This window comes from Perissodus microlepis, chromosome 16 (genome assembly GCF_051167445.1).
Source record: "Perissodus microlepis isolate ML-2025 ecotype Zambia chromosome 16, ASM5116744v1, whole genome shotgun sequence".
Lineage (NCBI taxonomy): Eukaryota > Metazoa > Chordata > Actinopteri > Cichliformes > Cichlidae > Perissodus > Perissodus microlepis.
This window is the reverse complement of record NC_140476.1, coordinates 299,605-321,071: the sequence shown is the minus strand read 5'-3', so window position 1 is coordinate 321,071 and position 21,467 is coordinate 299,605. Positions and strand designations below refer to the sequence as shown.

At 43.4% G+C, this 21,467-nt stretch overlaps 1 protein-coding gene and 1 pseudogene across 4 annotated transcripts in view; both read right to left on the bottom strand.

Annotated features, from left to right (window-relative positions):
* The window catches only part of LOC146370123 (titin-like), a 174,205-nt gene extending 172,409 nt beyond the window's left edge, over positions 1 to 1,796 (bottom strand). For all 3 annotated transcript variants that reach the window (XM_084908769.1, XM_084908770.1, XM_084908771.1), the window contains exon 1: positions 1,579 to 1,796. The gene's annotated coding sequence lies outside the window, so the exon portion shown is untranslated. The remainder of the gene's footprint in view (positions 1 to 1,578) is intronic.
* A 2,645-nt stretch (positions 1,797 to 4,441) lies between these two features.
* On the bottom strand, positions 4,442 to 15,378 carry LOC146370122 (uncharacterized; annotated as a pseudogene). The gene is made up of 5 exons (XR_014797235.1): positions 12,296 to 15,378; positions 12,048 to 12,226; positions 11,848 to 11,948; positions 11,699 to 11,769; positions 4,442 to 5,044 (listed from the first exon to the last, which is right to left on the bottom strand). The product of XR_014797235.1 is annotated as an uncharacterized LOC146370122 (transcript).
* Positions 15,379 to 21,467: the final 6,089 nt, after the last annotated feature.

Sequence of the window (21,467 nt, the reverse complement as noted above, 5' to 3'; positions counted from 1 at the left end):
CTGTGGGTTTTCCACGTTTGTCTCCACTCATGTTCTTATTTCAAGTTTCTTTCTCTCTGCACTCTGGTTTCATGTTGATGACAAATAACCACGTTCATGTTTTTAATATACACAGAAACTTCCAACGTTACATATTATTGAAGCGTTAAATTAAATAGTTCTGATTGTTGATTATTCAGCTGTGGTTTTGTAAAAAACAGAAACAAAGATGTTATATTGTGCTTTCAAAACCTTTTTCTGCTCTAATTAATTAAAAACATCTTTTGTTTTGTTTTTTATTTTGTTACAATTTTATGAATTTAAAATTTAAAACCTCAATTTTCTCATCATAAAATGGAACCACATACATGTTGGTTATAATTATAAGTGTGATAGCATGAAATTAGTCAGTTTATTGATATTATGAGACTAAAGCTCTGGTAACATAAAGTCATTTTTATACTTTTTTTTGGCACAAACAGGCTTCCATACTTATCTGAGCATCAAACAGTCAATAAAGTTTTGATTCAAAGACAACTCCCATAGAAACTTTTTATAATGACAGGAATAAATGAAATCTTTCACCTGTAAAAGCAGCTTAATGACACTTCATGTAAATGTGACGATCAGATCAAAGACATGAACAAACATGAAGCCGTTTAAACGTCGTTCCTTTTGTGTCCACGATGCAGCTGCAGTAATCCTGGTTTAACACTGGCTGCAGTCTAACGTGCAGCTGTTTCTGCTGTCAGACAGTTATTTAAAAACCCTTTACTGTCACATGATTAACATCTCGAGTGTGACGTCGCATTTATTGACTTTGGACGCTCGATCACAGAAACCCTGTAAAAACGTGCAGCTGGAGTCTGAGGACGAGTGTGAAGCTCCTTAAAGTAACACTAAAAATCCTCCAGCGCTGTGAATCTGAAGTCTGTGGAAACAGGCTGAACCACTCTCACACCTCTTTAAGGAGCTGGTGATCAATAATCAGTTACTGGTGATTGATTTGTGCCTGCTCTCTGACTGTGACACTGAACGCCTCGCTGGGACAGCTGCTGCTCTTTTTCAGCGCTGTCAGCTGATTTCAGGCAGAGTTGTGAGTTTCTCACCTTCTCTGTGAACTTTCAGCACCTGATCAGCTGATCGCAGCCTTATCAACAATCAATACGAACACTTCACTTCATCACAAGCTAAACAGGATCAGACCTGATAAACTCAGCCCATATTTACAGATCGAGCTGAGCGACAGATAAGGCAGTGGCCAAAAATATCCACCACCCCCTCCCCAACCTCGAGCAACTTGATTGACAGACAGCATGTGGCGCATAGCTGGGGGTGAGGTGATAGCCCTGCTGCTGATTCCCTTAAAAAGCCATCAGCCGCCCAGCTGACAGTCCACTCTCATGCTATCAGCAGCTATTCTTGGCCTTCCTGGGGTCAGTGCACAGCCCGCTGAATACGGCCAACCTGCAATCTGCACCCAAAAAACATCAAACCAACACAAAACCCAAACAAAGTTCACCCAAAACCCGAGCCCTGACCCCCCAATCGCCGTAAACCCCACGAGTCAGCATCATTAGGGGACCGGCGAGTACTCACTTGTATCACAAGAGTGCCTGAAATGATGGGACGGAGCCCGGCAGAGCAACGAGCAACGGTCTCCTTATCCAGGAAGGTTTTTCCAGAAAAATCCAAGATGAGAACGGTCGAGCCTCGAAATATCCCCCGAAAAAAAACAAAACTACACAGAATAGAGGCCGTGTAGTTTTGCTTTCCCTCCTCGCAATCCCTCCACCCGAGGCGAGGTTGGGAATGCTCAAACTGCTCAGGAGGGCCCAGATGGTGCTTTAGGGTTTTATACCAGGGGGACAACCTGCATCATCAGAGCACCGACGCTCCCCATTGGCTGCTGAAACACTCAGGGGGCATGATGGGACATAGCAGCCATTTATGCACCCTGCAGCCTGTGAGGCTGCCCACCCCGATCCTCTGATTCGGATCAGGCTAAGAGTGTGTGACGGCAGCTCGTTCACACACACCTGAACCTCCGTGTTTTAAAGGAATCACAGAGAACAAGTTCATCTGCAGACCCAGAGTCACTGAGAACTGCTGAGCAAAAGGAGGCAGAGGCTGTTCCTGTCAGTCAAAGCCCCCCTCCCACCGGCCGGCTGTTACAACACCCCAACAAACCCACGCTTCATATCTCAGGAGTCAGCGGAGCTCCTGGGGCTCATCCTGTGGATCAGAACCTTTCTGCTGCTTCATGGTTTGGAAGCAGAGTTTAGTAATGCAGCTGTCGTCGTCCATCATTGTCCTAGCTTGACCTGCAGGTCACCATAATTCTGAGTTAAGTCCACTAATGTAAGAAGTGATTTTGGTGACAGCACATTGTGTAAGTTGTGTATTGTTGCTCTTTATAGACACTTCCTGTTTGTCTGGATCAGTTTTCATGAAAATTTGGTTGTACCTAAATATTATTTACATTTTTTTTCAACATTTTGCTTTTTGACTTATTGATTCCAGAAGGTAAAGTCTGCCCTACTGAAGTGTACAACGACTTGTTGTATCACACCTGAAGAGTGTCATGAGTCTCAATCTTGGTGAGTTTTTCCTGCTTTTATCAATCAGGTCATCCAGTGACAGATGGAAGCAGTGCTGGAATCTACTGCAGGAATCTCTTAAAGACATAAAGACCTGGATGGCCGCTAACTTTCTGCTTCTTAATTCAGATCAAACTGAGGTTATTGTACTCGGCCCTGAAAAGCTTAGAAATATGGCATCTAAGCAGATTCTTCCTCTGGATGGCATTACCTTGGCCTCCAGTAACGCTGAGAGGAACCTTGGAGTCATTTTTGACCAGGACATGTCCTTCAACGCACATATTAAACAAATATGTAAGACTGCTTTCTTCCATTTGTGCAACATCTCTAAAATTAGAAATATCCTGTCTCAGAGTGACGCTGAAAACTAGTTCATGCGTTTATTACTTCCAGGCTGGACGACTGTAATTCATTATTATCAGGAAGTCCTAAAAACTCCCTGAAAAGCCTTCAGCTAATCCAAAATGCTGCAGCAAGAGTCCTGACAGGGACTAGAAAGAGAGAGCAGATTTCTCCTGTTTTGGCTTCCTGTTAAATCCAGAATTCAAAATCCTGCTCCTCACATACAAGGTCTTAAATAATCAGGCCCCCTCTTAATGACCTTGTAGTACCATATCACCCTATTAGAGCACTTCGCTCTCGCTCTGCAGGCCTACTTGTTGTTCCTAGAGTATTTAAAAGTAGAATGGGAGGCAGAGCCTTCAGTTTTCAGGCCCCTCTTCTGTGGAACCAGCTTCCAGTTTGGATTCAGGAGACAGACACTATCTCTACTTTCAAGATTAGGCTTCAAACTTTCCTGTGTGATAAAGCATATAGTTAGGGCTGGACCAGGTGACCCTGAATCCTCCCTTAGTTATGCTGCAATAGACGTAGGCTGCTGATTCCCATGATGCACTGGGTGTTTCTGCTTTACTCACCTTTCTGTACTTAATCATTAGTTGTTAAGCTCTGGCTCTCTTCCACAGCGTGTCTTTTTCCCCCGTCTTCCTCCCCCTCACCCCAACCAGTCGTGGCCCCTCCCTGTAAGGACAAACTGGTTTAGTTGCTGCTGTTTCACACGTGCTTGTTTCTTGTTAAACATCTTCCTGTGGAGGATTACATGTTTGTGTTTCCACCAATCACAGTTAAGCTCAGATGTGAAGCAGCCCTCACTCGTCTTCACATTAAAGGTGCCTGAAGTGACGCAGCTGTTGTCAGTGGTGTGAAAGCCTCAGCAGGTCGATGGTGGTGTGCAGGACTCATCGTCTGTGGCTGAAACAGACTCACACTGCGGTACTTTATTCACAGCTGTGATCTTGAATGTGTTTCTATTGTAATTCTATTTTTAGTCACAGATGTGAGCGAGTGCAGTGAGAGTTCCCGTGTCTTACAGAAACATGACCTGAACTTATCTCAGCCTGACTGGGCCGTCTGTTGGCTAAAAACAAGCTTCTTCACAGGAAGTTAGCCGGGACTGAGGAAACTATAAATCACAACAACAACGGCATACTGGGAAGATTTATTGGTTTAGTAAAATGTATTAAATTAAACACATAAATGAGGAAAGCTGAGACTGACTGCAGGAGGCTCCAGGCCTCATGAAACACGTCCTTACACAGAAGGCAGTTCATCACTGCTGCTCACAGATCTACTGTTAGACTGAGAGGAGACGTGGTTAGTGACGGCACAGGAGGAGCTTCCAGTGGTTTCAGAAATACTTATTTCATGTTGTAATTCAGGCAGTTACCAGTTAAGGATTTTGTGATCTAAACTGAGGACTAATTTTGCCATATGAAGCCTTTTAAATGAAAATAAAGATACTTTGTCACAGGACTGACAGGTCAGTACAAAACTGGACTCAGCAGGTAGGTTTACAATATATTTATTAGTTAAACTGGAAATCGTGACAAGGCAACAAAACATAGAGCTTGTTGTGGCCTGGGTAACGTGGCTCGGTGGACGTGGATCTAAAAACAGGGAACGGGCCCAGAGATGCAGACTGGAACGGGACAGTTAAGGAGCCACATTGCAGGAGGAGGAAAGGAGCGATGGGAGAGGGGTGACGTGATCCGGAGTGAGCTGAGCGGTGTGGAAAGGCTGACCTGCGATCCGGACGTTCCTGCAGGACGGCAGGCAGGTGAGACACAGAGTGATTTCCAAAATGGAGGTTTGGTATCCTGAGTCAGAGACGGGAGCGTAAGGTGGAGGTTTGACACAAGGTGAGTCCAGGATCTGTGGTGCGAGGTTAGCAGGGTCACAACGAGAGCTTGAGACATGAGAGTGAGCGACAGACGTGGGTCGATGATGAACTGGCGGTGAACAAATGTCAGCGTGAGGCTTAAATCGCTCTCTTGATGGCCTGCCATCAGCTCCAGCTGTGAGGAAGTGGAGGAGGAGGTGGCCCCGCCCAGGGACGGATACCAGGTAGGCTCGGGAGCCTGATGGAAAATTCCAGCCACAGACCCGGACCATGACATACCCGAAGACTGCAACAGAAAAACGACAGAGACAAAACGCAAAGAGACAAAGAACATACAAACATTCACTGCCAGATGCAAACGTAGCCCATGTGAGGTTTGCAGAACACTGAAACGTAGGAAGGACCAGAGTGTGAGCTTGTTAGAGGGATAAGACACACGGGCTGCTTATTCAAGTATGAAAAAGGTTCTCACAGAGCAGCAGTGAATATTCCACCAACAAGTGTAAGCACCACAAACAAAGAGACGTTTTCCTCTGGTTTGGACTCCGTTAGCTTTAATCAGACAAACCAGGATCCAGTCAGGTTCGTTCCAGCGTCACACAGGTCACCTTCTCCTTCAGTGAACACTGAGCAGCTCCTCGGGGTAACGAGGTGTTCAGGTTGAGAGGTTCATCATCAACGATGGTGATTTTTCATTTTTATGTTTGTTTGTTTTTGTATAAACAATGAAAGGTGGTGGATTAGCCAACTGGTCATGATCAACTCTGGGCTGGACCAATCACAACACATCCGTATGTAGGTGAAAGGGAAGCGATTCGTGCCGGACTTCAGCTGGAATGAAACGAGGACACAAAGCTGCAGTTATTCTGTGTCTTTGCTGCACAGCTGCCTCTTCTCCTCTCATTCTCCCCCCTCCCTCTCCTGTTGCTACTTCAATCATGAAACTGATCAATGATCAGCTGATGGTGATCGGGTGGTCAACGCACGGACTCCCTCCTGAAGTGAGCTACTTTTTAATATCGGAAACTTTTTAAATATCTGAAACCGGTTCCTACTGTTGACCGTACATCGAAAGCTTTGAAATGAATTCTAGACTCTGTGTCTGATGACTGGCTGCTAACATTAGCTTCTTTGTTCAAATATTATCTATGTTAGCTATGGCCTCCACAGTCACCTGACCTAAACCCAGTGGAGATGGTTTGGGATGAGATGGAGCGCAGAGTGAAGTTAAAGGACCAACAAGTGCTCAGCATCTCTGGGAACTCCGTCCAGGCTGTTGGAAACCATTTCAGGTGACGACCTCACGGAGCTGATGGAGAAGAAGAGCGAGCAAAGCAGGGATCAAAGTAAAGGGGGCTGTTACAAAGAAGCTAAAATATAAATCATGATGATGAGTTATTTTATTGTACACTTTTGTGTTTACTACATAATTCCTACATAATGTGTTCATTGATATTGTTGATGGTGATGGAAATAAAGAAAAAAACATATGAGAAGGTGACTGACTATGCTGACTATTACAAGTTATTTTCACGGAGGAGGATATTTTCAGCTAGTAACTGCTTCAGATTAGTTTTACCTGGGCAACGTCAATGTTTTACTGTCAGCATCCTCACTTCTGATGTTAACTTGAAATACATGTACCTCTTATTTTCTGATGAGAGAAGTGTGGAGCTGAAGGTTATCAGCTTGCTAATGCTCGATTCCTAATGTGTGAAATGACCAGCGAATGCTGTGCTGAGACACTTAATGTCTGAATGTTAATCTCACTGTAACATTATCATTTGCTAATGTCAGAAGCAGCTAATACTAACCTACTAGCATTTGTAATTAGGCAGTTGCTGTTTTTGCAACTACCTTGCTATAAGTAGTTAAACTTGGCAGTTAATGTAATCCTGACTGACGCCGAGCATGTAATGCTGATTTCTGTGTCTGAAATATCTATTGTCATGTACCAGTAACTGAGTAAAACTACCAGTTGAATAAACCCAACTACACTGAATTAGATTCAGCTAAATTAACGAGTACTGACCGCCTAACCCCAACCCTAACCCGTTTAAAAATACATGATTGAATGAGTAAAGTGAAAGTCTGAGGCTGTGCTGCTGCTGCTGATCCATTTCTGTCTCTGCGTCTGCGGCTCAGATATCATCAAAACTAAATGTGTTTAGACCCTGGAGCCATTAGAACTGCTCAGAGCAACAGCGCCTTCTAAGGGCGCTCAGGAGTACTGCAACAAACCCACACGCCAATAAAAATGAAACTTTGTTTCATTCATTGATGAACTTTATCTGCATTCACTGATGTAAAGCAAACATATCCGATTGTTAAGTGATGACGTGACGAATCCTACTTCCGGGCCTAAAGTAGTCTGCGTTTAATATGGCTTTTGTGTTGTTAACATGTTTAATGTTTTGTATTTTCTTCTATTTAATCTCAAAAAGCTCCTAAAACAGTCAGCGATCACCGTTGACCTCCCTCGGCTTTTATTACCGCTAATCATTTATTTAAGCTCAGTTTTTAAAACCTTAGGATGTAACTACAGCCCAGCCCATGCAGCAGTATATGAATGACTAACCTCGTATTGTTTTTACAGCATCCTGCCATGCGATTACATTTGTTCCTGACCACCGAGAACACTCACGTTAACTTTTATCGAGTGGAAAAAAAGTTAGCTTGTTTATATTATGCTAACATAGCTGTGTCGCTAGCGGTCACGTAGCACATCATTATATACCAGCTAGCCCAACTTCAGTAACCCTTCAAACGTCACTGCTGTTTAGTTTTCTGTCTTCATTTATGTTGGAAGTGATAGCAGAGCTGTACGTTTTAATTTGTTTCCAAAACCCCGCAGTCAGGACATGCTATATTGTATTTAGATAGAAGCTAGCGAGCTAACTTCCTGCTAACTTCTAACTCCGTTAAATGTCATAAATTCCGTTTTCATGGATGCCTGGATGTTAAACTCAATTGTTACACCTGGTAGAGCAGAACGCTGATCATTTCATTAAAGATGAAAGACTTTAGACAGTTTAACTCTCAGTAATGCCATAGTGATCGTTTGATATATGGACCTGCAGCGGAGTTTAGGTCCAGACACGACTAGTGACGTCAGACTTAACGACCGGATACACAGTCTGATTTTTACTTTTCTTTTCTTTACGTGACATCAATGTACAATCCAATCGAGTTACTGTCATATTACTTTACTTTTCTTTGTTTTTAGTATTATTTCATCACTCCAACCTGAACAAAGAGCATTAATAATTTAATGATTCATGGCAGCATAGTGCACGGTGATTAGCAAGAAGGTCGTGAGTTTGATTCCACCACCTGGCTGGGTTTTCATGTTCTCTCCGCGTACTTCCTCCCACAGTCCACAGGCATGCAGTTAGTGGGGTTAGGGTTAGTGCAGGGGTGGGCAACTCCGGGCCTTGAGGGCCGGTGTCCCTGCAGGTTTTAGATGTGTCCTTGAACCAACACAGCTGATTTAAATTGCTAAATTAGCTCCTGCAGTTCTCCAGAGGCCTGGTAGCGAACTAATCATGTGATTCAGGTGTGTTGACCCAAGGTGAGATCTAAAACCTGCAGGACACCGGCCCTCGGGGCCTGGAATTTCCCACCCCTGGGTTAGCGGGTGAATCTAAATGGCCCACAGGTGTGAATGGTTGTCTGTCTATGGCTGTATCCCAATTCAGGGTCTGTAGCCTTAAAGGCCGCATTTTAAGGCCGATTACGTCACCGCGACGTGACGAAGGCTGTCCCAATTCGAAGGCTGCTCGAAATGCGGCCCTCAAATGAGTCCTTAATTTCCCTGAATTTTAAGGATGTGGCGGTGTAGACTTCGTGGCCCAACATATCCCACAATGCATAGCGCGGCGGTGGGTGTGGATAATTTTGCCAAAAAAAAAAAAACGGCGGATGAGGGGCGCCCGAAGAGTAAACTTTAAGTACTGAATATTAGGGGTGGGGGAAAAAATCTATACTGTGTAGTATCGTGATATTTTGTTTGCTAATAATGTATCGATACAGGGACAGCAGAAATCGATATTTTGTTACAAAAAAAGTTTTTGTGGACTGGAACATGCTCTGACTTCAAAGCATGTTGATCAGCTCCTTTTTCTGAGCAAGAATCCTGACATTTCTTCACTGTCCAAATGTGTTTAACTTTTTTTTTTTTGGCAGAAATAAACATGACAGTTTACTTATTTTAATTTAAGACATTTTATTTTAATTAAGTTTAAAACTTTTTATTTAATGTAAAATTATATTTTGTTTTTATTTACTTTCAAATTCTTCAGTTGCTGAATGGGCTGCATAGTTTTCATAAATTGCATAGTTCAGAATAGCTATAATTGTACCAGATGGTTGCATTCAGTTAAGTTGGACTAGACTGTAATACAAACCGTTCAGTTTGTCAACAATAAAACTGACTGAAATGAGAGAAAGACTGAGTGTGAGACTTTGATATTAGATAAAATGAATATTGATAAAGTTTACCTTTATGTACAGAATCTGAATATCGCAAAATATTTTAAAAAATTGCAATAATATCGTATCGTGTGTTAAGTATTGTGATAATATCGTATCGTGGGATGTATGGTGATTCCCACCTCTACTGAATATTATGTCACTTATTTATGTGCAAATGTTTAATAACGAAGAACATTAAAACATTACTGTTGGCCACATGTCGGCAAAGTTATGTGACAATAGTGACGTTTGTACTAACTTGGTTTTAAAGCCTTTACTTTAAAATATACGCCATTCAATAGCCGAGCTTAATCTTACAGAGAATGATCAAAGCTTATGAAACAAACAAACAAATGAACAAAAGATTTTCTCCTTCATTTCTGTCAAACAAAGCTGTATGACACGTTTCCAGCTGTTAGTATCATGGTTGCTAGGCAACCTGGGCAGCGCAACGGAGGCTAGACCGTCCCATTTCACAAGCCTCGCACTTCCGGCCTTAGCGGTCTTTAAGTACGCGGCCCTTGAGGATCGTTGAGGCTGCGTACTTTAAGGCTGCAGTACCTGAATTGGGATACAGCCTATGTGTTAGCCCTGTGACCTGCCTCTCGCCCTATGGCAGCTGGGATAGGCGAACCCTAACCCCACGACCCTGACAAGGATACGCAGCATAGAATAGATGAATCACTGAACTAAGAATGAGCGCTTCCACAGCTGATCAATGGCTTAAAGAGAAAAATAACCATATATTCAGCTCCACGACTTAAACACACAAACATCAGAAACCTCCAAATACATTTATTGTTCACAAAAGATGGATGGATACCATGAAGCTTTGGTTAAAGTGACAAGATTTCAGTTTTATTTAGTGGCCCTGAAACTGCTCGCTGTCAGAGGTCTGAGATCATCTCAGGATGGATCAGTTGTTGATGATTTGCAGGCTGAAGTTTCCTGCAGCTCACCTGGATGAACAGCTGGACGCACCGGAAGAAAACCATTCACGCCAGATATGATCACTGCTATGCAAACATTTCACTCTCCCGCGTTTCTATGCATTTTAAAGCTCATGAACTCAGAAATCACAATTCTGCATCTTTTCTTCGACACCATCACCCTGCGGTGTGGATCGAGCTTTCTCTTGGATCGGAGCTCTAGGATAAGCAACAACGCTTTGTGCCAAAAGAAAAAGTCAGCTGACTACTTTTGTTGTTTTGCTTTCTGGGATTTTTGGATCGATTCCAAGACGACGCTGAGGCTCAAACTGTGAAAGAGCGAACACAGGGCAGCACTTTCCCACACGGACGCCGTGCAGTCGAGCTCTTTACCAGACTGAGAGTCGTTGGGATATCCTGGAAAGGACAATCAATTGTATGATATTCGCACAATATCATACAATTGATTGTCCCAAAAATCAGAACAGAATTGGGGAAAAAGGCTTTTAAATACGCTGCCCCTGCTTCCTTATCAGAATTGGTTACCTTTAGTTTAAGTCTGTCTTAAAGGAACGAGAGAACAGCTCTCTTACCCAGTGTGATTGTTTTTAATGTACTCTTAATTTGATCTGTTATTGTATATTTTACACACGTTGGTATGGGATATTGTATTTGTTTTAAATGTTATATACCTATGTGGTATGTGACTTTTGTTGCCATGATGCCAGGTCTCTCTTGGAAATTAGATTTTTAATCTCAATGAGATTTTTTACCTGGACTAATAAAAATTTTGGTGAGTGTCGCATCATCTTTATAATATAACAACAACAAAAAACAAAGCACAACTCCAGATAGAAATCAGTGTCAAACTGAAAACTAACCAATCGCTTTAATTAGCCCTTTAAAGCCGCGTATCGTATTTGACACATGTGATTTCTACATCATCAGTGTGACTTTTTTTTACCCTCAAAAAATGATATAAATTACATGACACATTTTAATGACTAAATTGCAAAAATATGGCTAATGTAGCAAATGTGATACAAATGAAAAATCATATATATGCAGATTAAAATTTGATGTATTGTTATATATTTTGCCTAAAGGCTCAGCAAACACTCCATTTCGAAAAAAATTAAATGTTTCTGGCAGATATTTCATGGTTCAGGTTTTAAAGGATAAGGCATAATACATGACTGAGGGTTAGTGTTAGACAGAACGCCTCTAACAGAAAGATTCGCTGTTGGAAACAGCTGCAGTTTTTCGTGGGAAAACGTCCCAAGCGTCCATCCCCAGAACATGATTGTCCCAGTCAGGGTGAAGAGGAGGACTGTTTAAAGCCATCAAACAGCCGAGCCAGTAACATTCAGAGTTCAACTGCTCCACCATGTTCTGAGGATTTTCACCTTTCGCCTGTTAGGAAGAAACTATTGTGCTGCAAAACTCTTTCTTTCTTTCTCTTCTGTAAGTTATTAATGCCAACGTCAGCTGCACTGAACTCCTGTACAACTGACAGCTTTGTCTAAAACATGTCGTACCTTTGGGTCAGGCTGTGTCCTGCTGTGGTAGACGGCCAGCTGCAGGTTCTGTGCTGTTTGAAGTCTTCAACCTGAAACCACAACGTTGCTTTAAAGAGAGCAGCTGAAGCTTTTAGGTGTAGTTTGAGTTTTAGATCCAGCTCCAATACCTTGTGAGAGACGTCCCAAAGCTGCGCTCACTCAGTCCAAACACTTCATCGATCTGTCTCTTCTTCTTCTCCATCTCAGTTAATCCAGCTTTAAAAGCTTCCTAAATTCACCAGTTTACATTTCCCAGATAAACAAACCATAATCAGGTTGTAAGTGTTGAATAATGGACGTATGTGACAGTAATCAGACATTCCCGTACCTGAATGTGGGCTCCGACTGACTCCGAGTTTCCATTATTGGATTTCAGGTGTTTTTTGACCTTTGGCCACTCCAGCCTCAGCTCTTCATACATCTGTATAAGCCTGGTTTTACTGACAGGGTTGTTCATGCTCTGTGTTTTTCCCCGTCTTCAGTGAAAGGGCGACCTCTCTCGCCACTCTGTGAAAAAACACGACTGATTATCTGTAGCGGGTTTGCCGTACTGACGTTTGATGGAGCTGCATGTACCTGTCTTTGAATGATTTTAGTTCTTCATCTTTGTCATTTAGAGCTGCTCTGTGGAGTAGAAACAACATTGTGTGACCATGCGGCATCACGTTGAGCCACCCACCTCTCACATGGTCTCCGGTGAGTCGTCTCAGGTCACTCACACACCCAGAAGGATCATTAATACCTGCATTGAACACATTCTGCTCATAATGACATTTTAAAGCAGACGTCAGAACGAATGATGAGAAGTGACTTTAATGCTGTGCTTGTGCTGGATGAATCACTACAGTAGTACTCGTATACAGTGTTGGTCAAGTTACTTGAAAAAAGTAATCAGTAACTAATTACTTCCCCCAGAAAGTAATCCAGTTACTTTACTGGATACTTATTTTCAAAAGTAATTAATTACTTAGTTACTTTTTAAAAAACACGATTTACAACCTGAATAGGCGATAAAGAAATAGATCTGTCAGCCCAATTCTACTTTTTCTACATAATCCATCATACAAAATATAATCAAATGGAAAAGTCTCTTTTTAAAACTTGCTTTATCAGTTTTAATCTTTTAACTTTATGCATCAAGCAAACATTTAATTATCTGCAACATTCTCTGACTGGAAGAAATTTGTTTAACATTTAAACCTATTTTCTGCACATTCCAGCACATAAAATAAAATATTTTTTGTGTTTACACTCAGTCTTTCAAATAGATGCAAGTAAAACACAGCAGAAAATAAATAAAGTCACAGACTAGCGGTCCTGTTGCTCTATTTTCACCTGTAAAGCAGGAGTGAGGTAGGCGGAGGTTTACCCTGGTGCAGGTGTGCCGCAGCGGTCAGTGGAAGAATCCGTGAGTTTCTCTGTGAATTTCCCATTACGTCGTTGCGCACTCGGAGCTTGTTTAGGGGTTTTTTCGCTGTAAAAAGAAGTTTTCTTCCCATACAGTGAACAACGGACACTAATGTTTTTGTCACTTTTTATGGAATCAAACTCAAAGTAAGGTCAGTACTTCCACGCTTTAAACGCTGCACGCTCATACTCTCTCCGCACTTGATAAATGATCCATTGTTGATCTGCACACAGCTGTTGCCACGAACGTCGCACTCGCTTACGTCACTGTCATGAGACACTTGCAAAAAAAAAATAAAAAATCACGGTTTTAGTAACACAGTAACGCAGCGTTCCTATGGGAAACTAACGGTAATCTAATTACCGTTTTTGCAATAGTAATCCCTTACTTTACTCGTTACTTGAAAAAAGTAATGAGATTACAGTAACGCGTTACTGCCCATCTCTGCTCATATAGAGTAAATAATGAAACACTGTTTTAGTCGCTGCAGTCAGTATGATCTGAACATGCATAAACGACTGTGACAAAGGCAGCGCTGATGTGGAGTGTTTGGCAGAGCCCCCCCACACGGCTGATCACTGTCCCTTTGGTCACAGCTGTGTAACTCCCCGTGGGAGGGCACACCTTCAGAAAGCATGTGTGCAAAGGCTTTGACTGGATGTGCCAATCAGAACATATAACAGCATCACCCACGTGGCTGCAGTGTAGACATCACATCTGCTGAACTGTGGGGACGTGAAGTCTGAAGGAAATGTTGCAGCTTGTGTGAACACTGCAGGAACGTGCCGGCATGTCCCTCCTGAGACGTGTGGCAGCTGTCCTTCATGTTTTTCATGGTGAAGTTTTTCTCTCTGTAGGACGGTGGTTTCCCAGACCGATGGGACGTCAGACGCGTTCTCTAAGATCATTTGATGTCTTTCCTCCCTGACGCTGTGGTAACACCTGAATGCAAACTTCATGAAGGTGCTCTCACTGGCTGACTAATCACGTGTATTGATTATCTCTGTGGATGCAGTGAGGGGGGACTCTGTTTTCCACACACTGCTTCTGGATTTTGGTTTGTGTTAGAAACACTCAGTGTAACATGTCATGTACTAGAACTGAAAGGTGGTTCAGTGTCTTTGTTCATATGACTGATATACGTTTCCCTTTGCTTGGTCCCACACTTGTTAGCATTTAGCACATCCGTTTATTCTTTCTTACTGTGTGCTGATAAGAGTTTGTGTAGAATTAAACAGATTTATATAACTGGCTGCTTCTTACCTTGTCTGGTCATATTTCTCTTCCATCTCTCTGAGCCTGTTTAAAAGCACCACAGTAATGTCTCTCTGGTTAAATCACAGAATTTTACTTTCAAAATAAAACCGTTTTTGAGTAAACTTCCTGTGTCTGTAGAGAAAGGAAACGTGTTGGTAAAACATGTTTTAGTTCATTTGTTCTCTCAACGAATCACATGCACGTCACCTTTCCTTGACTGACTTCAGCTCTTCTTCTTCTACCACAGCAGATCTGTGGGGTGAGATATCCAGTGTGAAAATGGTTATCAAACCAAGTCAAGAGCACGAGCTGACATTATTCACTGAAACACCAATCATGTGTCTGTACCTGGTGTGGTCATGTTTCACTCCCATCTCTGCCATTCTGTTTAAAAGCACCACAGCAGTGTCACTAATGTGTACTTTTAAAATCAATGCATGTATTTACCGATCTTTCTTATCACAGAGATCACACACAGGCAGCACACAGAGGAACAGGTTATCAGGAATGAAGTGTACTTGGTGTGTTTTGAGACAGAGACTCTTACTGGCTGTAAGGACGCCACACAACCAGCACACGCTCAACCACTGCTTTTACTACCACAACACAGAGGCCAGCCAGGGAAGGGTCACCCCACACAGCTGCTCCAGCACCAGCACAGAGGCGACACACAGAAAGCAGCTGGATAGATAAAGTCATCCTGCACGGACCAGAACGCAGAGGTTACCACCATCTTTAACTACAGTCTCATGAATCTGCCACAGTCATTGCAGTACCAACGTACAGGCACCTGCCGTCATGCAGTTACCCCATCGTCCCTCTCCAGTCTGAAATCCTGCTAACTTGGCAGACACCAGCTGCAGTCCGCACAGCTCTCCACACGGTTTCAGCTTTTAACACAGTCATCACCCACAAACTGGTCCCAAAGCTGAGCTTACTCCGTAAAAGACCCCAGAATACCCACTCATCCTGACCCCTGGGACCCCACAGGGGGGGTCTCTCCAGACCCCTCCTCCACCCCCTATTCACACAACCCACAGCACCATCAGCTGATGATCGTCAGGTGTCACAGGACCGCTATCAACAATGATGACATAATAGTGTGAGCACAGGAGTCCTTAAAAACTGCAAAACCCAAAGACAGTCTTACATAAACAGGAAGGAAGTAGAGAGGGCGGCTGGTCTCACCTGGACCGCACACATCTCCCATCAGGTGAGACCGGCAAAGGCTCCTCCTCCTGAGGATGTTAACGCATCTCCCTGATCACCTGCTGACAAAACTTTATCGGGGGACGAGGACAGGACAGCATGTCATCGGATACCCTCAGTGATATTTACACTGGCTCCCCCCCATCCTGGGCGCCGCCTGTTTGCCCCCACCGTCTCAGAGGAGACACACATCAATCAAAACCAGACGTCACAGAAAAGGTTTCACTAAACCAGAACCAGTGATATGCTTTAGTCAGGCCTGTTCTGTTCTGCTCTACTCATACATCCACTGTTGTCTTTTTAAAACTCTTTGGTTTTCCTGCCTCCTGGTTGAAGAAATGTGACGTTGTTCATTAATCATGTACTGTTCTGTTCATCAGGACGTAAGTTTTTTTGGAGAAACGTTTCGTCACTCATCCAGGTGACTTCTTCAGTCTCAGCTGACTGCAGGTTTCCAATCTTATAAACAGGATCGGGTCCCCGACACAAACAGAGTAACATAGTGTACGCTGTTAAGTGCCAGGATTTATACATCGGGGAAACCAAACAACCTCTGGGTAAGAGGATGGCACAACACAGAAGAGCCACCTCGTCAGGCCAGGACTCTGCAGTCTATTGACACCTACAGGCCAGTGGACACTCTTTCAATGATGGGGATGTAACATCCTGGACAGGGAGGAACGCTGGTTTGAGGGCGGAGTCAAGGAGGCCATTTACGTGAAAAGGGAAAGACCATCTCTGAATGGAGGAGGGGCCTAAGAGTACATCTGTCACCATCTTACATGCTGTGATTGCAGCCATTCCCCAACTCTCTGTGAATGGGACTCATGGTTATTGATCAGTGGTTGTTGATCAATGGTCATGAGAATTTGCATAATTATGATGAAGGAACTGACCTCCCAGCCCATTGTTCCTTCAGTGGGCTGGTTTCAGTCATTATGTAAATGTCCTGTTTATAAGATTGAAACCTGCAGTCAGCTGAGACTGAAGAAGTCACCTGATGATGATGAAACGTTTCTCCCACAAAACGCTGCGTCCAGATGAACAGAATCAGCTTTTGGAGATTTGCTTTCCTGGATGATTGAGAATGCATCACGACACGTACTGTACCTTTCTTTGAGAGATTTCAGATCTTTGTTATTTTCTTCCACAGCAGATCTGTGGAATAAAACAGAGGAAAATATGATTTCAGAAACTGCAGACTGATCTGAATTTGTCAGTGGCTCAAACGTGTGGCTCATGCTGGGTTGACTGCAGACAGCTGTATCATCCTACAGCAGATTCAAAGCTCGGTGTCTTCAGTAAAATCATTTTTAAAGGTACCTTGTCTGGTCATGTTTCACTCCCATCTCTGTGATTCTGTTCAAAACACTGGTTTTGGTGGGGCGCCACGAGTTACCTGGCAGAAAAGTCATGTGGAACCAATGTTTAACATCAGAATCACTTTTACGGCAGAACAAGGAAATTCGTGACAGTTACATTAATAATATGTGCATCCGCTGCATCTGCTGAAAAGCTGCAGTCGACAGCCGCAATAAAGAAGCATGTCCGTGGGTCTGTCGTGCATCATTTACAGCGGAACGGAAACCCAGGACTGGCGCGAGAGACTCGCCCACATGTTCGCACTTTTCAGTTCGCTTCTGTAGTTCAAAATAGATCTGTATGTCGTCGGCGTAACAGTGGAAGGCGATATTGTATTTTTCAAAGATTGCACCCAGAGGGAGCAAATACAATGAGAAGAGAATAGGGCCTAAAGCTGATCCTTGAGGCACACCACAACAGACCGGAGGAAGAGGAGAAGGTGCCTAAGTTAACTGATAAGGATCTATCAGCGAGATATGATTTAAACCAGTCGAGGGCAGTGCCTCTAATACCCACAGTGTGCTCAGGTCTTAGTAATAAAATGTTATGGTCCACCATATCAAAGGCCGAAGAGAGGTCCAGCAAAACTAGGACCATAGAGCGTCCAGTATCAGTGATCACAAGAATATCATTAAGAACTCTAACCAACGCTGTTTCAGTGCTATGCAATGGCTTAAAGGCAGATTGAAATTTCTCAGCAATATTGTTCGTGTCCAAGTACGCCTGGAGCTGGGGGAGAACTAGTCTCTCCAGGATCTTGGACAAGAACGAGAGCTTAGAGATCGGTCTGTAGTTTGAAAGGTCATAACAGTCAGAGTTTCTGTTTTTAAGAATCGGGTGGACTACAGCATGCTTAAAGGCCAAAGGAACACAGCCTGAGAGTAAGGAAAAGTTCATAAGAAATAGGATACTAGGTCCAATTACATCAAAACAGTCCTTAGCTAAGCGAGATGGAAGAATGTCAAGCACAGTATTGGTGTTATTCATTTGAACAACTAGCCGCTTAAGAGTCAAAAGTGACACAGGCTCAAACTGGTGGAAAGTTGAAATGCACTCAGGAATGGGGAGAGGATATAAAACAGGAGGAAGGGAGGACTTAAGAGATGAGATCTTCTCTAAAAAGTGAATTTGAAATCGCTCACAAATTTATAACTATATAAATGTTCAGTTTTTTCCTTTTAAACAAATTTAAAATGAAACAACACAAAACACTGCAAACCACAACACAATTAAACATAAATTATAATATGAAAACAAACAGAAGATGCATATTCTCTGTCATATGGACCTGCATGAATAAACTTTCTGAATCCTTTATCATCTGCAACTGAAAATAGTTGTGGATGATTACTATACCTTTGTAATGTGACGTTGTTGTCCCTGGCTCTCTCTCTCTCCCTCCCGCTCTGTTCCTGTGCTACTGAGTGTAACTACCGTCCCTCCCCCCTCTGCCCAGCATAAAGCACAAGGCTGCGTGTGGAGTGAAGCAGGAAAAAGTGAGAGAGAGGGAGGGTGAGAGAAAGGAAAAAAACCCACGGCTCGCGATAAGGAGCCGGCTCGCGTCGTTCACGTCACAGATCCGGCTCTAAGAGCCGTTTCGTTCACGACCGACCCATCACTAACACTGACGCACACATCAGCGCTACAACGAATCAGAAGAAAGCGTCGCTAGGAGTGATCAGAGGCAAATTTCATTTCAAAAGACTACTCAACGGAAGCCTTGATAAAAGCGTGGTTTTGTACAAACTGTGCAAAAAGGAGTTTGCATACCACCGAAGCACTTCCACCTTATGGTACCATCTAAATGCAAAACGTGTTGCAACGAGCACAGAAACTGTGGGAGCTGTTAGCGCTAGCAGTCGAGTACCAACAGAGCCCTGAGTTTGTACAGAGCAGAATCCAGCATCAGTGAGACAGACTGCTCACTGCAGTGGCGGTCCAGTCGAACAGGGACCCGCCCACAGCTGTCTGTCTTGGCCTGCAAGTATCTGATTAGTCCTGAGACTTCTGTCCATGTATTCTGCCTGGTAAACATGAAAAGCAAAAATAAGGCGAACAGGGGCGAGAGCTGACTGAAAAAAAAAAAACTAAACTGGGAAAACTAAAAAAAACTGTGACAAGACTGAGGTAACTGTGAAAATCTCTGAATCAGCTATGATAACTGCGACAACTCTGATGACTATGACATGACCTGGAGGGAAAACACACAGACAATCTGACAAACACTGAATGAAACACAGAGACTAAATACACACAGGAGCTGATCAGGGGAAGTGGAAAGACCTGGGGAAACAGCTGACACTAATGAACATAACGACATCACAGGGGAAGAGTAAAACTAAACACAACGAACAAAAAGCTGTCATGGTCCCCGTGCCTCGCTGTTAGGCAACATGTTTGTTTTGTTTTCTCACTCTCTCCCTTACACAAGGGGACATCAATGAAAACCTAAACTAGAATGACACTCAACTAAATCCTAACTGATAATACCAACACAACACATATTTTCAATATGATATAAGAATTCAAAAATACAAAATGAACTCAAAATGCTGGATCCAGCCCCTGATACCCAAATGTATTCTGCAGCAGGACAGCGAGTCCAAACACAGCCAACGTCATGAAGAACTATCTCCAGCGTGAAGAAGAACAAGAAGTACAGGAAGTGATGGTACGGCCCCCACAGAGCCCTGAGCTCAACATCATCCAGTGTGTCTGGGATCAGAGACAGAAAGAGGAAGCCCACATCCACAGGAGGTCTGTGCTTATATCTCTGAGGTGTTTGGATCAACCTACCAGCCGAGAAACGGTGTGCAAGTGTGCCTAGAAGAAGGCAAAGGGGTCCCACCAAACACCGATGGGGTTTAGATTCCTCTTTTGTTCATTCACTGACTGATAAAAATAAATGATTAACTCTTTTATTTTTGAAAGCATTCTTTGTTTACAGCAGTTTCTCTCACCTGCCTAAAACCTTTGCACAGTAAAATACATACACACACACACACACACACACACACACACACACACAATGCACAGTCTTTATTTTAATAAAGACTCCTATTTATACACTAATATTGTAAAATATATATGCATACACATATACCTACCTGTACATACATTTAAATACCACTCAGTACCTGATAATGTCCTGGTCCTGGGTTGTTGACCCAGTGTTTTGAGTTTGGGCTGGACTTGCTGGTTGTTTCTCGGATATTACAGGATAGCTGTCTTAGTCTCTGTGCACAGTCGTCTCTTGTGCCTCTGAGTTTGGTTGTAGTTCTTGGTTCTCGTCTTATGTTTTATCCTCTCCCAAAGTATCGAAGTGTTAGTCCCTGAAGTATCGGCTCTTTCAGAGCTGGGGCCTAGACCCGGCTCTCTTTTCTGTGATTTGATGCTGGACAATAAACCTGTGAGCTCGACAACATCCAAACCCTTTTTCCTGGTCGTGGGCCCTCTTATAATAAGACTGCTTTTCCCAACTGAGTTGATTTATCAGCCGAGTACCTTGTTTCCCAGCCTGTTAGTAATCAGAGGGGATTTCCTGCTTCTAGACAGGCCAATAGCTAAAGCGAGGTTTGTGTCTCTGAGCTGCCTATCAATAGTGTGTATTCCTTTGTAGAGTGTGAGTTTTCTTACCCTGTGCTGTCTGTCGTATTCAAATGTTTTCAGAAGGAAATACAGGAAAATTATCTGTGGTTTAAAAAGACTTAATTTGCTTCGGCAATTAAAATTACAAGTTACAGGGCTGGACCTTGATGTGAACACAGCCACCTGCCCCACACCAGGGATAACCTGAATCGGGCTGTACAGCTTTTAAACTGCAACAATAATAAATGATTATCATGTTTGTCTTCTTCCGGAACCAGCCTGATGTCTGCATTCGGCGTCCTCTTGGTTCTGATCCGCTTCTCTGCGACCTCCATCCTGCACATCAGCCTAAGTTCTGGCTCACACTGTCCACTATCTGCAACTGAGGGACAGCTTGACACCAGTAGGGATTCACCTCCTGCAGTGAGGAAACTCACAGGCAGTAGTACCAACAACTTTCTCCCTCAGTGTCACAGGGTCTCTGATGGGGTACACACTGATGTCAGGTTTCACAGATGCCACCTCAAAAACTGTGTTCCCATTTGTCAGGAATCTTCATCTCTCACCACAATTAGTGAGCAAGACTCTGGCACCAACCGAGAGGGGATCCTTTAGCTTTGCCGCTGTATTTCTTCGGCTGACAGGCCTGTGCCACACGGCTGGCCTGCCTGGCAATGTGGGCAGCCTCAGACAGGACATGTTTCAGATGTCATGTTCAGACAAACTCACGGTGGTCAACAGTGGTACTATTAGCAAGAACATGCTGGAAAACAACATCAACAGGCAAATGAGGAATTCTCCCAAATATGATTAAAAAACCCTGTTGTCTCGTGTTCAGTGCAGTCGTAGCAGAAGGTCAGCATCTTAAGCATTTGTGGCCACCTGGGTTTGGAGGCAAAGCCCTGATCATGTTTCCCAGAGTCC